Source organism: Phyllostomus hastatus, unplaced genomic scaffold (genome assembly GCF_019186645.2).
Source record: "Phyllostomus hastatus isolate PE091 unplaced genomic scaffold, TTU_PhHast_1.1 phas_contig_459, whole genome shotgun sequence".
NCBI classification, from domain to species: Eukaryota; Metazoa; Chordata; class Mammalia; order Chiroptera; family Phyllostomidae; genus Phyllostomus; species Phyllostomus hastatus.
The window spans coordinates 74,748-91,391 of NW_025333883.1; the positions used below are offsets into that span (position 1 = coordinate 74,748).

At 44.3% G+C, this 16,644-nt stretch overlaps 2 long non-coding RNA genes across 2 annotated transcripts; one reads left to right on the forward strand and one right to left on the reverse strand.

The window, feature by feature from the left end:
- The first annotated feature begins 9,008 nt into the window (after positions 1 to 9,008).
- On the forward strand, positions 9,009 to 14,160 carry LOC123822894. Its single transcript, XR_006786447.1, has 2 exons — positions 9,009 to 9,120; positions 12,448 to 14,160. It is a non-coding gene; the product is annotated as an uncharacterized LOC123822894 (long non-coding RNA).
- Positions 13,431 to 15,652, reverse strand: LOC123822893. The gene is made up of 2 exons (XR_006786446.1): positions 15,496 to 15,652; positions 13,431 to 14,602 (listed from the first exon to the last, which is right to left on the reverse strand). It is a non-coding gene; the product is annotated as an uncharacterized LOC123822893 (long non-coding RNA).
- Positions 15,653 to 16,644: the final 992 nt, after the last annotated feature.

The window sequence follows — 16,644 nt, forward strand, 5'->3', positions numbered from 1 at the left end:
CATCTGTGGAATAAGGTGAACTTCATTCCACAAATGAAATTCACTCCATACACAAAATCGATGTCAGATTCACGATGGACTGAAGAGTAAACCAATTATTTTTTCTTTAGCAAAATATGTAGGAGATGTATTTTTTTCTTTGTGAGAAGCTTGTTTAAAATATTTTAATTTTTTTTATCATATTACTGTCATCCGAGTTGTGCCCCTTTGCCCTCCTCTGCCCATGCCAGGTCCCCACTCCCACAGTCAATTTCCACACTGTTGTCCATGTCCACGGGCCATTCATACATGTTCTTTGACTAGTCCTTTCCCCCTTTCCCCACTATTATCCCTCTCCTCCCCGCTCTGTTCACTGTCAGTCTGTTCCATGATTCCATGCCTGTGGTTATACTTTGTTCATGAGTTTATTTTGCTCATTAGATTCCTCTTATAGGTGAGATCATATGACGTTTGTCTTTCATCAACTGGCTTATTTCACCTAATTAGCATACTATTCTCCAGTTCCATCCATGCTGTTGTGAAAGGTAGGAGCTCCTTCTTTCTTTCTGCTGTGTAGTGTTCCATTGTGTAAGTGTTCCACAGTTTTCTAATTCACTCATTTACTGATGGGCACGTGGGTTGTTTTCAGCTCTTGACTACTGTAAATAGTGTTGCTATGAACATAGGGGTGAATAATTTCTTTTGAGTTGGTGAATAGGGATTCTTAGGTCTATTCCCATAGGAAGAGAGGATGGGATGGGCATGGGAAGGGAAAGGAAAAAATTGTGACAACTGTATTAAAACAACAAAACATTGAAACATACAGACACAGGCACAGACACACACACACACACACACACACACACAGTCACAGCTAGGGGGGTGGAGATTCAGGGGTGGAGCTGTCCACCACCCCGTGCTGAAATCTCCACCACCTCCTGGGATTCACATTCAAAATAGGACAGAATCAGGGGAAACGTAAGTGGCCCATGGTTTTGAGGAAAGCCTCCTAGATACACGTGCACACTCCTTTTCAAGGCTGGACTCGGTCTTTGTCAGCACAACCTCTGGACAGTAGAGGAGCTGTCCACACTTGGGGATTCTGTGATGACTTTGGTGGATTTACTTTGCAGTATTAGGTTTGTGCTGTTCTTACATTAGGAAAAGGGTCAAGTCTCAGTGGACAATGCCATAGCAGAGCTTTTGATGATTTGTTTTTCAATTGTTAAGGCGAAGCTCAAGATAAAAATCACAGGATGTGGTGGTCAGGGTCCTCACACCACCATGTTTACTGTGCAAGGTGCCAGTCACACAGGAAGAGGACCAGCTCTACTCACCCTAAAAATAGCAGGTGCTGAGGGACTGACCTGAGCCACATCACTCAGTGCCCCTCGTGTCTAAGCTGTGACATTTGTCTTTCCTCAACTCTACAGTCACAGATAGATTTTAACATAGTTTGCTGCCATTTGAAACTGATAACAACAACTTAGTTCACAGTATTCAATATTTCTGGGCCAAGCTGATGTAGGAAATGGTTAGTGATATCAAATTATTTACACGAGGAATATGAAGTCTCTCTCTTCTAATATGTATTAGGTTTTATACTAGATGCATATTTTTTATTCTCTTGCCAAACATAAAGCAAAGTAAACAGCTTGATTCTGCATTTTTAGAAGAAAAGAAAATGTATGAAGTCTGTTTTTTTGTTGTTTTATTGAAATTATGTTTTTACATAGGAGTCAAAACCCATTTTCTTCTGTGAGAGAGAGGGGGACAGAAAGGGAAAGAGAGAGAGAGATATAATTTATTAGTTTGGTAACTTTACCACAATTAAATATAACTATGTGGGTGGCTTAGGTCAGAAGAAATTAGTTTTATTAGATTCCAGATATCAGATAGATTGACTGATGAATATTATATATATTATAAATATATAATATTAGTAAATATAAATACACTTCACATATAAATATATTTATATAACTACATATAAATATATAATAATATAATGGATATAATTACATTATATATAATTATATAATGGAAATATAAATATAATCAATAAATATATTATGACAATATAAATATATCATATTATATATTAGAACTGTATAATATAAAATATGAATATATAAATATATAATATATAACACCATGATATGTAAACACCTATAATATAATAGAAATATATAACTTATAATATGTTTATTATATTATGTATTATCACATAATAAACATATAATTATGATTATAATGTGTATTATATATTATATGTTATATAATGCATATTATATGACACATGATATTATGTAATATATAATGTTTATATATTATAAACATATATTATGTTATATATAACTTTTATATTATTTAAATATTTATATTACATATTTACACATATTTATATATTTATGTATGCCATATATTCATATATTATATACTTATACATCACATTAAATATTTATATATTATATAAATAGATATTTTATTTATATATTTATATTATATAAATATTATATATTTATATGTAAATATATAATGTTTATATATTATATATACTGTTATATTATATATGTGAGCACACAAAGATACATAGACATGCAGGTAGTAGATAAATGGGGACATATGTAGATACGTTCTAAACTTTCCAACAGTTGCTATGGTCAGCCCATTACTTGTCCAGCTTTTCATGTAAGTTGTTTTTACATAAAGCCCAAGGATAATTTTTTTCAGCTTTACTGACATATAATTGACAAAAGTGCTAGCTGACAATATGTTGATCTGATACATTTAAATACTGTAATATGATGCCTTTGTAGCTTTAATGGGAGTGGGGATACATGGAGTGGGAGGAGGAGGGCAAAGAGGGGAAAATCGGGACAACTGTAACAGAATAACAATAAAAAATAAAAAAGAAATTTGAGCAAAAAGTCATATAACTGTCACTTTTTTTTGATGAGAACATTTAAAATACATTCTCTTAGCAACTTCCAGGTGCATAACACAGTCTGGTAAACTGTACTCACTAGGCTGTATGTCAGGTCCCAGGATGTGCTAATCTCATAACCGAAGGTTGGTGCTTTTTGACCAACTTCTCTCCTTTCCCCCCGTTCCCCATGGTCACTGCCATTCCACCTTCTGTTTCTACATGTTTGGACTCTAGATTCCACATATTCGTGAGATGATTCAGTCTTTCTCTTTATCTGCCCAATGGATCTCACTTAGCATAGTGCCCTCAGGTTCCATCAGTGTTCTCGTGAAGGGCAAGATTTCCTTCTCACTTGTGGCTGAATCACATTTCATTCTACAGACACCCAGACATTCCCAAATGCCACCCATGAGAGCATTCTGAAAGTGTTTTTCTCCAAGGCAACTCTCCTCCACCTGTTCTTTCACATGCCAGTGGGTTGACCCCAAGTGATGGGATTTCTGCAAAAATGAGACAGGTGGCCACTGGGAAAGAAAGAATTGTGGGGTCCAGAGAGCCTGGAAGGTTTATTTTCTCCACGTGTGTCTCACTTTCCCACTTATTTAGTGATGGAATTTATGTCAAGTCCTGTGAACTGAGCTGTTGAGGGTTCAATAACATTCATCTGATAATGTGGTTATTAGAAATTTAAAAAAAATTGTATTAGGTGAATTTGGAGGAGGGCATGAGGTTTTAGATGTGTGAACCCACGGTGCCATGGGGGATGCGCCCTCATGTCACAGGGCTGAGAATGAAGGGAGCCATGGCAGGGAGAGAAAATACACATTGAGTGGAGGAAGCATCTTCAGCCCCAGGAGCTGAAGAAGGGATGGGGCATGGAGCTTGGGGACATCCCCCTGCCATCTCCTTTGACCCACTCTCAGCCCTGAAAGAGAGTCTGGAACTTCCTGAAGCTGAAGTTCTCCACAAACAAGGCAGTGTAGCCTCCCCAGTCCCTCTTGCTGCCCTATCCCCATGTCCCCACAACTGACTGAAGCAGAGAAGAGCAGGGAGGATGGACATCATGCTGTCCACTCTGAGTGTTCCGGCTCTGTAGGTGGGCAAGACCCTGGGACTGAAAGAGATGCACAGGATGTGGTGAGTCAGGGGCTGCTGTCACTCTTCCGGGTTCCCACCCATATAGATCCACAGCAAGGGGACAGCCCCACCCTGGGCCTGGCTCTGGGTTTTTCCATGATGAGGGCTCAGGGTACTCTTCTCCTTTCAGAAGATGCTAGGTTCAGATCTGGGGTCTCTTCTCACTGCCAGGACCCTCTGCCTGGTCTGCACTCCTGCTCAGAGATGGTGGGACCCAGGCTCTGGTCCTCAGTTCGACTCTGATTGCCTTGCTGTAAGTAGGACAATCACTTACTTTTCTCAGCCCTCCACAAGTGAAATAGAGTTTTCAACTTTGACTAGTCAAGGAACAAATAATTAGTGATCACCTACTCTCTGCCAGGTATTTGTACCAGAACCAGAAATACATCTGTGATCCAGGAGACCCACTTCCTGTTTTTTAAAACTCTGATTAGAAGAATATGGGAAGTCTAAAGCTAATCTTTTAATTAAATTATTTGCAAAGGAGGAATAAGTGAAAATGTATGAACAACTGGTGACCATGACTAGAAGAACTATGGTTGGGGGAATGGGTGTCTGAAGAGGCAGAAGCTAAACAGGTGAATTAGAGAACATTCTAGAGAGGAAGAAACATTCCAGAGAACCCTCAAGACATGGAGACTGTCTGAAAGGGAGGCAGAGAGGTTGAGGTGGTGGCTGGTCATGTGGGTGTTGTCCATGGTGCATGGATGTTGGATCACATCTGTAGGACAAGGGGAGTATGTGAGGAATGGACTGTGATGGACAGCTTGTGTCATCAAAGTCCTATGTGCCCTGTGTCACAAAAGGACTGGAGACATGCAGTATTTGTTAGGAAAAAGGAAATATCAGTATTTGCTGAACTCCAACAGTGTGTCTTCAACTATGTTCCATAAATATCTTTCCTGAATATATCACATGATTCTCACATACCCAGTCATGAACACATTTAGAGTCATGAACACCTTTAGAGAAGAGAAATAAAAAGATGCTAGCCCATTGGTATTTCTCATTCTGTGACTATCTCTGGGGGCTTGGAGTGATTACTGGGTCTACATGGCTCTAGAACAGCCTATATGAAAAAAAGAGAGAAGTATGGAGTGGGAGATTATGTGTGAGTCTGTGTGAGTAGATAGTGTAAACATGTGTATGCATGTGAATGTGCATGTTTGGATCTGAGTATGTGTGTGTGAATTTATATGTATAGATTTGTGTGTGTATAAGTGCATGTGCCTGTGACTGCATGTTCTCACAGGTAACTGCATGTGTCTTGTTGAGGGAAACAAGTGTGAGCTGAGGATGGAGGGTCACATCTGGATGATCATGAATAGTTTTCAGTTCAGTAAGAATTGTCTGGATTTGTTCTGAAGACCGTGAGGACCATGGAAGAATTTTCAGCAGAAAATGGGCAGATTTTGAAACTGAAGTTAGACTCATATGTGAATGGTGAACAGGAGAAGGGAATGAGGACTTAGAGCTCAGAATCCAGGCAGGTGGTGGATGTGGCCACTGCCTTGGGGACAAGAATGGTGACCTTCCCTCTCTGCCTCATTGACTGCAGACCCCAAAGAGCCCTCATGACAGTGAGCCATGGGGAGGGGAAGGGACGAGCCTGGGGTCTGTGCAAACACTCTGCTTCAGCAGGAGAGCTCAGCACTCCCTCCTGGCCCTGGAACGCAGGGTCTGCATCTCACACTGTTTCCACCTGAGTCTGTGTCTCTGTGAGAAGTGGGCTCTTTCTCTCTCCCTCTCTTTGGGGTGAACCATTTGGGTCATTTCTGCTTCTTCAGAGCACTTTTGATGCTGGGGTTCACTCTCCTCTTCAACCTCTGGACAGTCTTCAGTATTCAGACAAGAATGACATTCATGAGGGTTTTCATTAGAAGGCAGTAAAGACAAACACACATAGACACACACACACACTTTAAATACCAATTATTGCAATACCATCTCCTGAATGGCTGAAGGACCCTTGAGCAGCCTGCTTCCTCTGTTGCTGTCACTTCCCTCATTTATAGCCCAGTGGTACCAGCCCCACCCCTACAGACGTGGTCAGAATTCACCTTATTTAAGATATGGCGGGAAGGAAACCAGACATTCATATCTACATGGAGACATTGGAGGTTTCAGAACCTGAAAAGCAGAGATACCTTGACCAGTGAAGGAAGGATCGGAATCAGACCATAGTGCGGGGACAAATGATCATGACAGGGACCATCCAAGTGCAGGGAGCAGACTGTAGACATATGACCACATGGTGCAGGGCCAGCTGGGGGAGTCTGGGGAACACAACTGACTTCATACCTGCCTTACTCCATTAACCTTTCTTCTTTACTTCCAACCCTGCCATGTTGTGCTGTACTTACAGCTAAAATGTATATATTGCTCATTAATTACTATTTTTAAAAGATTTTTATTGATTCATTTTTAGGGAGTGGGGAAGAGAGTGAGAAAGAGAGGGAGAGAAACATCTATGTGTGGTTGTGTCTCTCACACCCCCCACTGGGGACCTGGCCCACAACCCAGGCATGTGTCCTGACTGGGAATCAAACCAGAGACCCTTTAGTTCACAGGCCAGTACTCAGTCCACTGAACCACACTAGCCAGGGCCTATTCTTGAAAACTTACTGAAGCTAATGCCTTCCAATCTGTTTGCAGCCTGCCAGACACCTGCCCAGGGGCCAGATATCCTGGAGGTAAGAGGAGGGAAGACACGGTTTTGTGAGGGGCATCCCACCCGTCCAGGCCCAGCCTGTCCTCCAAAGGAATAAAGCTGCAGGGGGGTTCCTGCACTGGAGCCAGGCGGAGGTGGAACCAGGGCACTCCAGTAATATTTTTACCACAGTGTCATTGCGTGTTTTCAAGGCATTGTATGGGGTCCATTTGTGGTCCCCCACCCACTGCAGCCCAGGATGCCAGGATCTGGGTTAGAGAAGGGGGTGACAGTGTCTCACAGCAAAGGCTATTTTCCAGGCTTGGTGTCCTAAAGCATCAACTCAGGGTCTCCCTACCCACAAGGTCCCCTGGACAGAGAGCCATGCTCTCGCACGACCATCTGCCTGGTTGTGCTTGGACTCACACCCTGATTCCCCACACACACCCATGCTCACAAGCACAGACAGAAACCCAGACACACTCACCCCCACCCCCAAGCCTGCCCGCATGTCCAGGAAACAGCAAGCTCGCCTTTTCTGTGGTATGAACGTTAGAATAACAACAGCGGGGTTTGCGGACAGTTGTCTCTGTGGGCCTTCCTGTGTGAGCATGCAGAGAGCAAACCATGGTGACCTTATAAGGGACACTGCCATTTTTGAAAATGTCACTCGTCTTTGATAAGGTACTGGAGTGTACACTGTTAGGGACAGTAAGTTTCCATAACTGCCTGTGATGATGGAATTACTCAAGTCCCAGAATTGTGTGCACTTTCCTCAAGTTTCATACAACACACGGTCAAGCAGGGCCTGTCACCCAAGCTGGGATGCGTTTCCAGGTCACAGGGTGTTGGGTCCTAAGCTCAGGGCTCTGGTCAGTCCCCAAACACAAGCTGTGTTGTTCCTGGACAGGATGCACTGGGTGGGTTTGTTCAAATGCTCTTTTACAACAAAGGAAGGGAAAAGAAAAGATGTTAAGATTACCAACATCTTCCTAAAACAGTTACAGGTCCCAAATACCTTTTCTAGAAAACAGGCAAATAAACCAACAAAAAAGGGAAATGGGGTCAAAGTAAAATAGCATCATGACTTAGAAGAGAAAGGTGGAGGGGTCAGCAAGACTCTGTCTCCGGGCAGCTGGTAATAAATTTGCCCTTGTCAGTGTGGTCCACTCCGCATGGACTGTGTTAAAGGGTTTTCTCTCTACAGACTTTTGGGGCATCCGGTAACCCTGCTCTGAGGTAGCCACTCAGAAGTTTCCTTTCACTCCCAGTCAGTTCTGTAGCCCACAGGTGAGCCTGCTTCTCACTGGACCGTGGAGCCCACCTTCAAATGATACAGAAACACTGTTCTGCCTAAATACGTCTTCCAGGCTGAGCTTCGTATTTGGAGCTTCCTCTTCCTATGGATTATTGTCTGTCAACACGGTTGTTTTGTATTCAGCATGGTGGACCGTGAGCCCTTACTTGTGTTCCAGGGAAAGGAGAGCATTCACACTGCTTGTGGATCCCCTCACCTCAGGGCTCAGGTGCTGCATGGATGTTAATTTTGCACCTTTACTGCAGCCTGTGGGGGAGCCACGGTGGTCACTATAGGGATTCAGCAAAGCTAAGAGCACAAGACATCCCTGGGGGGGTGGATTCTGGCCAAGATGGATGTATAGGTAGATATATTTTGCCTCCTCGAACAACCAAAAGAAGGACAACAACGAGTTTAAAAACAAAAAATAAGCAGAACTTCCAGAAAATCAAACTGTATGGAAGTCCAACAACCAAGAAGTTAAAAAGGAAACATTCATCCTACCACTAGGAGGGGCAGAGATGGGCAGTTGGGGCAGAGAGGACTCATGGCAAGGTGGTGGCTGGAGGACTGGATGAGGCAGTGGCTGGTGGAGTGGGTGAGGTAAGCAGCGGCTGGTGGAGCAGGCAGTCCCACATGTGCATGCAGATAAACCAGGAGAAACAACTGGGGAGTGAAAGAGACCACGCAACCCAGGGCTCCAGTACAGGAAAAGAAAGCCTCAAAGCCTCAGGAGAAACTCTCAGCCTCACAGGAGAGTCTGTGGGAAAGACCCACAGGGTCCTAGAATGTGCACAAAAACATCTGATTTGGAATCAGCACCAGAAGGGCCCAACTTGCTTGTGAGTAGCAGAGGAAATGATTGAAAGCCCACTGAGAGCTGAGCAAGCAGCAGTGTTCCCTCTCGGACCCCTCCCCCACATACAACACCACAATATGGTCATGTGGGTTGCCCCACCCTGGTGAATACCTAAGTTTCCGCCCCTTACTATGTAACACTTGTGCCAAGACAAAAAATACGTTCCAAATGAAAAAACAGATCGAAGGTCCAGAAAAAGCTTGGGTGTCCGAGCACATGGACAAAGAGGTTCTCTCAATAGCCACCCTTGGACAAGATTGTCATCCCAGGTTTGTTAAAAACTTCTGCTCAGGGGACAAGCCATGGACCTGCCAGGAGCTTGGCTACTTTGAAGACCTCCTCATTTGATTGGGTGGTGTTGGGGACGGGTGGGTGGACGACTCTCAGAGAGGAAAATGCTTGGTGTGCCCTGTGGTTGGAACATGCTGGAGGCACCATGGCCTTGATGACCCTTGTTCTCGTCAGGGTCCCACAGATCCCTGAGTGGACCCACCACAAGGGTGCACAGGGAGACCTGTGCCAGGATCACAGAGTTCCAAGAATTGTCCTGGTGCTGCTTCATGCACCTCGAGGTCCAGCATGATGGAGTGTGGAGAGCCAGCAAGTAGAAGTCAGCCTGTTGGGCATGTGAGTGTGGTGGCACAGAGCCTCTGGGGACAAGAGTAACTATGACCATGAGGAAGAGATGCTGCAGTGAAAGTAACATCTGTACTGAAATGCTCTAGATATCTAGGAATGTGTCCAGTGGAGAAACAGCACATTCTAACTCCAAGAGCCGAGCAGGATTTTTTATTGTATTTAGCACTCTGTGGGTTGTTTCTGTAAATGCTGATTCAATTAGAAAGTAAAGGAATAAAGGGTAAGACAGGGAGGTCTACAGAATTCAATGTTTGCAGGTGCACTGAGTGCTAAGAACAGATGTATGGATTTTCTCCAGAAGGCAGTGGTCACCAAAAAAAAAAGTGCACAAACAGCAGGTGGAGTCTCAGAATTTGTGGGACACTATACATGGCAGAAATTTTTATGAATTTGAGACATGATAAGACATTCCAGGACATTGACCTTGTTGCTCACATTTCACTAGAGATGGTCATCTCATGACAGATAAGTATGACCATTTCCTGCAGGTCTCTTGCATCACACTGAGACCCACAAGAATGTGGACTCTTTCTTTGTGGGCATCATCAGTCTACAACAGCTATCACACGCTGCAAAGATGACCACTCCTGTAGTTGCTCTGTGGTATATGGCATTCCTAAGTGACATGAATATGCAGTTGCTGAGAACTTGGGTTCAGGCTAGTGTGGCTGGGGAACTAAGGTTACAAATTTATTTAATTGGGTGTTTATCCAAAGAAATGAAACATTAATTTGAAAGGAGACATGCATCCCCATGTTCACTGCAGCATTATTTATAACAATTAAGATATGGAAGCAACCCAGGTGCTCATCAATAGATGAATAGAAAAGAAGTGGTACATATATACAATGCACTATTACTCAGGCATGAAAAATAATAAATTCTGGCCCTTTGGGAAAACATGAATGGTCATAGACTCATTGTGCCAAGTGAAATAATTCAGACAAAGAAAGAAAAATGCCATATTATTTAACCAGAAATTTTTTCTTTTTCCACAGCTTTTTGAGGAATAATAACAGGAATTGTGTATATTTAAGGTGTACATCTTGGTGTTTTGGTATATATGTACACTCTGAAAAGAGCACCACACTCGAAATAGTAGCATATACAACACCTCACACAGTTTCCATTTTTTCTGTGTGTGTGTGGAGAATACAGAAAATTTCCAGTGTGTAATTCATTATTTTTAACTATGATCAGCACTCCGTACATTAGGTTTCCAGAATGTATTTATCATACAACAGAAAGTTTACATGTATTGATCATTATTTTCTTCTTCCAATTCCCAGCCTCTGGTAATCACCACTCTCTCTTATTTTACTTGAGTTCAGATCTCTAAAAAATTTATTCTACATATACAGGAAATCATGCAGCATTTACCTCACTGTGTCTGGCTCATGCCACTCAGCATAATGCCCTCCTGGTGCATCCGTGTTGTCTCAAATGGCAGCACTTCCTGCTTCTTATGGCTGAAGAGTATTCCATTGTGTATCTATACACCATGGCTGCCTTATTCATTGTCTGCTGGTGGAAAACTGACGTGGTTTCATGTCTTTGCTGTCGTGAATCACCCTGTAGTGAACCTGGGAGTGCAGATATCTCTTTGTGATCCTGGTTTCATGTCCTCTGAATTGAAACTCACAGTGAAAGTGCTGGATCCTATAAAAGTTCTAAGAGGTACATGCTGGTAGTTACAGGATAGTCATGGGGATGTTAAGTACAGTCTAGGGAACAGAGTTGCCAAAGACATAGATGCATCATAAACCCATGGACATGGATAACAGTGTGGGGACTGCCTGAGGGACTTGAGGGGTGCTGGGTTGAGGGGGACAAAGGGAAAAACTTGGGACAACTGTAATAGCACAAACAATAACATATAATTAAATAAAGAAAGTTCTATTTTCAATTTTTGAGGAACTCAACACCAGCTGCAGGGTCTGTGGGTGGGCTGGCTGTTCAGAGCCACACATCAATTACCCTGAACCCTCCCCATTTCCTCATTCTCAGCTGCCCCTAGAGGATCCAGCCTGCAGACCCCTCAGCCAGACAGGGGCTGGCTCTTTGGGCAGTGATGGAAAGGCTGTGGGGGAGGGGGCTCCCTTCCTCCCCACCCCCACAGGAGAAATTGCATGTGGAGGGAGTTTCTCCGTGCAGAGCTGGATCTGCAGGTGGGAGGGCTGATGGGGGTAAAGTGAAGCTGTTCTTCTCACCCTTTTCAACGTGATTGTGCTTGGGTTTTTTACTCCACAGGATGCTGGTGCTGGGACTTCATACCTTCACCTCAGAGTGTGAGTGTAGTTTTGTCCATGGATGGTGGTTAAATTGTGGCTTCTGTGGGTGAACAGAGCCCAGACTTCTTATCTTGCCACCATCTTGCTGACTTTGGTCACTGTCATTTTCATGGTCATTCTCCTAATGACTGACCATGGGGGAGCATGTTTTCCTGAGCTCATTTTTCCATTTACAGAGCTTGTCTTCTTTGCAGAATATCTTTTGGGTAGAAATGCCTACTCAAGTACTTTGACCATTTTTATGAGTTGGATTTTTTTTTTGTGCTTGAGTTATAAGTATGCTTTAGGTATTCTGGACCAGATCATTATCAGATATAATTTGAAAATATTTTCTTCAGTTTTGTATGTCACTTTTTTCACTCACTTGATAGTGTTCTTTGATTCACATACATTATTATTTTGATAAAATCTAACTTTTTTTGTTTATTATGCTTTTGGTGTCATTTCTAAGACAATGTAAGTAAGCCCACACTCATGAAGGTTTACCCATTTGATCCTAAGTTTTGTAATACTAGCTGTTATACTGATCCATTTTGAGGTCATTTTGGTGTGGGGTGTGTGGTACATAGCCAACTTCATTCTTTTGCATTTTTTGTACATTCAATTATCCAACACCATTTGTCAACCACCATGGGTCTTATTGATACTGGGTCTGTTTTTTCAAAGTCAGGCACCCAGGGAGTTTCCATCTGGAATGGAATGAAGTCAAGCCTGACCTCAACATCTGGCATCTCCTGCCCACTGCTGCCTTCCCCTGAGTCCTCCCCAGTGGGGTCCAGGAGGAGATGAGGAATCCTGAATACTGTTCAGTCTGCAGCCAAAACCTGTGCGATCCCAAATGAGTGCCTGATGGAGTTGAACCCCATTCTGTGAAATAACCTCCATGTCCATATTGGTGACCTACAAACATCCAGATGGTTGAAGCAACGTGGGATCAGAAGCTGCTGTGGACATTTAACATGGTCAGTTGCATGTCAGGTGGTGATGCACAGGGTGTCTTCTGAGATCCAGTGTCTGCCTCCAGCAGGGACTCCTCATTTGGTTGGACTTAGTGCAGCTGGTGGGGCAGGTGCTGATCGTGTTTTGATGGAACTGTATTGCCAACCCAACACTTTTCCTCTAACACATCAACAGCCATTTTTAGGAAGTGCACAGCTTAGGTTAGCCTATGGACTTTACCACCTTACTTCATGACAGCTCACTAAATTGTGTGAAGATATAGATAAGTCACCAAATAGAAAGGCAGCATTTCCTATAATGAAAACTGGACTTTGAAGTCACCAAATGAAAGTCACAAAGGACATTTGAACAAACCCTCAACATTGCTGTATGTTTAACCCCTAAACAGATCACAAGGGATCTATTTTCACTTTTGTTCGTAGGGCTTCTCTTAGGGGTCTCTGCCTGAGTGACAAATGGCGTCTCTTTCTGAAGGTTGCATAAAGGAATGACCCTGCCTGCCTTCTTTTGAGAATCTTCTTTCATTGACTCACCAGCACGTTTGAAGGTTGACGTGCATTATTTTGGTGATTTAATTTGTGCTTTTGCACTGCCATGCAGTAGGTCATGGTGAACAAATACCACCCATTTTTTTTTTATTCATGGAGTTTTGTGACCTGTGCTTGCTTTATGAGGGTCACACTGGTCCATGTTCTTGTGAGTGCAACTGGTGCCTTCATATACAGCTTCTCCACCATCTGTATGTTATGATTATAACTCTGTGTCCCCTCCTTTTACATAGATAATTCCAATGTACTCCCCAAACAGTTGAAGTAATTTTTACCTCCACCACAAGTGTACTTGAATTCTGCATCCATTTGTCTCAAAATTGATATCTTTTCTCTTGACTGTTGTGTGATTATCTGGGATTCTGTTGTCACAATTTCACTGACACTGCACTCACAATGCAATAGAAATGATCATTATCTAAAAGATGATGAAATGCAGGTCAACAGAGAGCATGTGGGGAGGTGTGGGGCAGATGGCTCTTACTCGGTGGTGACAGTGATTCTGCCATCTCCCAACTCTGTACTCGGTGAAGTCACATTGGCATTTTGGGTTGGTCATGAAGGGAGAATTTACACCACGCTAATTGGCAAACACCACAAGTCAGAAATCTCTAAACAGGTGTTATCAGAGCAGCACACCACCAGGCTGTCCCTTCAAGGGATGATCTTTCTGGGGAAATGGCACACAGGGCATCTCATGGAGACGGTAGGGACTTTGGAAACAGAGAGGGTGGTGGCATCGGTTTGCATCTATCTGACATAGTTCATTTAATCAGTTATTGAATCCATGTTAACCTTGTGAACTCATGAGATATAGATTCAATAATGCTCATCTGGTAATGTGATTAGAAATAAAGAATGTTTTATTACAAAACAGTGGAAGAGGGCATGAGGTTTTTGATGTGTGGACTCTCAATACAGCCATGTGGGAAGGATGCTCATGTGAGAATACAAGGTGGGTCATTACAGACATTTGGCACAGATAAAGAGAGAAAACAGACATTTAATGGAGGAAGAGCCCTGCATAGGGAGCACTCAGACACTCCCTGCACCCAAATCTTGTTCACTGCCCTGGACACATCAGCAGGCAGTCTCCCTACCTGTGGTCCAGACTGTCCTTCACCACCTCCTGGGTCATCAGATGGGCTCCACGACTCCCTCCACTCTGAATGGTGCCCTGTCCCCTCTGTGTTCCCATCCTGGCTGCAGTGTGGGTCTTCCTCTCGCTGTCTCGAGCCTCAAAGGTCAGCACCCCAAGGACCACAAGGACCAATCCAGCCACACCCATTCATATGAGAGTCTTCAGTGTACATCTTGGGGGTGGAAGGTTAGGAAATGTGGGCAAAAAAGTCACAGAAGTCAGAGGAGACCAAAGACACCCTAGGGCCTTGATTGTCCACCCAGGACACCTGCCTCCTTCTGGCAGGACATGACCCTCTGCACCCAGCACCATAACTGAGAGTTTCTCCCACTCCTCATTCCTGGGGTCTGATTTGTTCTGTGATGGGCTGATGCTGTCGGCTGCCCCTGAGGATCATGACATGAGGGTGTGAGTGAGGACTTGGGGAGACACGAGCCTCCCTCCTGGGGTCTGTGCTCCCCGATGCCCCACTTCTCAGACTGTCACTTTCACACAGTCATGTCATGAGCCTGGACTCTACTCTGCCAGGTCCCTGTTTCCTCCTTGGATCATCTCAGCCTGCTGGCATCTCTGGATTCAGAGCTTGTTCTGAGTCACTTCTGTAGGAGCTATACCCGAGAGTTCAGGATGAGGGATGAAAGTGATCTCCATCCAGAAATAAGTAAGAACTGTGTGTTCTGCATTTAGTGGGAGGCACAGAACTTATGAGCTTATTCCCCTACAGCTGAGAGACCCCAGGAACTCAACAGCTGGGGACCCAGGGTGCATGGGGGAGGGGCTGGTGTCAGGGTCTCCTGAGTGTCCTGTCCATGGAAACCCCCTGGGTCCTCTCATTTATTACTGCCTCAGACTCTAGAAGGACAGGGCCCTGGGCTGAGGAACCCCAGAACTAGCTGCTGGAGGGGGAGCAAGCACACCCTGACTTTCCCTGTGTCCAGGGTTTCCATGAAAGATACACAATGGGGCTGTCAGGGTCATTGACTCTGGCTCCCCAGGCTGCCATCCCTTGCCCTGGTTCATAGCCCATTGACAGACTCTGAGTGACCATATTCTCAGAAGACTGACCTGTCACAAGCGCATTTGTTGTGTTCTCAAAAAGCTTTGACAGGGAAGAGTGTCTGGATGTCCTGTCTGTTGATGTGAGTTCCTCTCTTCTGCCGGGTTCTCCTGCTTGGTGGCACCAGCAGGTGCAGGATCAGAAGAAGCTGTGGTGGACGCTGGAGAGACAGGTGCAGGGGCGGGAGTGGGAGCCAAAGCAGGCGCGGGGGGTGGGGCCTGACCACAGTTGGGGCTGTGCAGGAGCCAACTGCTCCAGGTGCTGGCCACTGGGCGGAGCCTGTGGCTGGGCGGGGCCCCAGGGTGGCCAAGTTCTTAGCGCCATGGTGAGGAAGGTGGTGGGCATGGGGGTGTCACATCTGCAGTGCAGAGAGGCCTCTTGTCCCACCAGAAACACTTGGGGGATAGGGCCGGCTGGCTAAATCGCTCAGGCGTGGGTTGCAGAGAGGCTGTGCGCATGCGCAGTCCCATCGTGACTGTTTTTGTACCAGGCTCAGTTGCAGGCCAAAGGTTTTCAAGAATTTACTGTTAAGCATTATTTCCTTTGTAAAGCTTTTCAAAGATGCTTTGATAAATGATCAAAATTCCCTTCAATTCTGAAGAGTTTTTCATTATATATTGATGCTGTAGTATAATAAAAGTTTTGCATCTGTTAATAGGATTTTTTTTCATTTCCTCTTTAAAAAAATATTTTATTTATTTATTGTTAGAGAGGGGAAAGGAAGGAGAAAGAGAGGGAGAGAAACACCAATGCATGGCTGCCTCTCACATGCCCCCAAGTGGGGACCCAACCCACAACCCAGGGATGTGTCCCAACCAGGAATCAAACCTGGGACCTCTTGGTTCGCAGGTCGGCGCCCAGTCCACCGAGCCACACCAGCCAGGACTTTCTCGTTTTCTTCTAATGTTTGAGTTGTACTGATTGATGTTTTGGATATGAAACCAACCGTGCATCTCTGAAACCAGATACCTGCCTGGCCAGGAGGGATGACACAGCTTATGCCTTGGTGCATCTTGGTGAAATTTTGTTTAGGACTCTGCACCTGAGTTCACATGAGAGAGCTTCCTGTGAGTTCCCCTCTTTGTAGCTCCCTTGTTTGGTTTCATTATCAATTTATTTCTGGCCTGATAAACTCTGTTGTGGGATGTGCCTTTCTT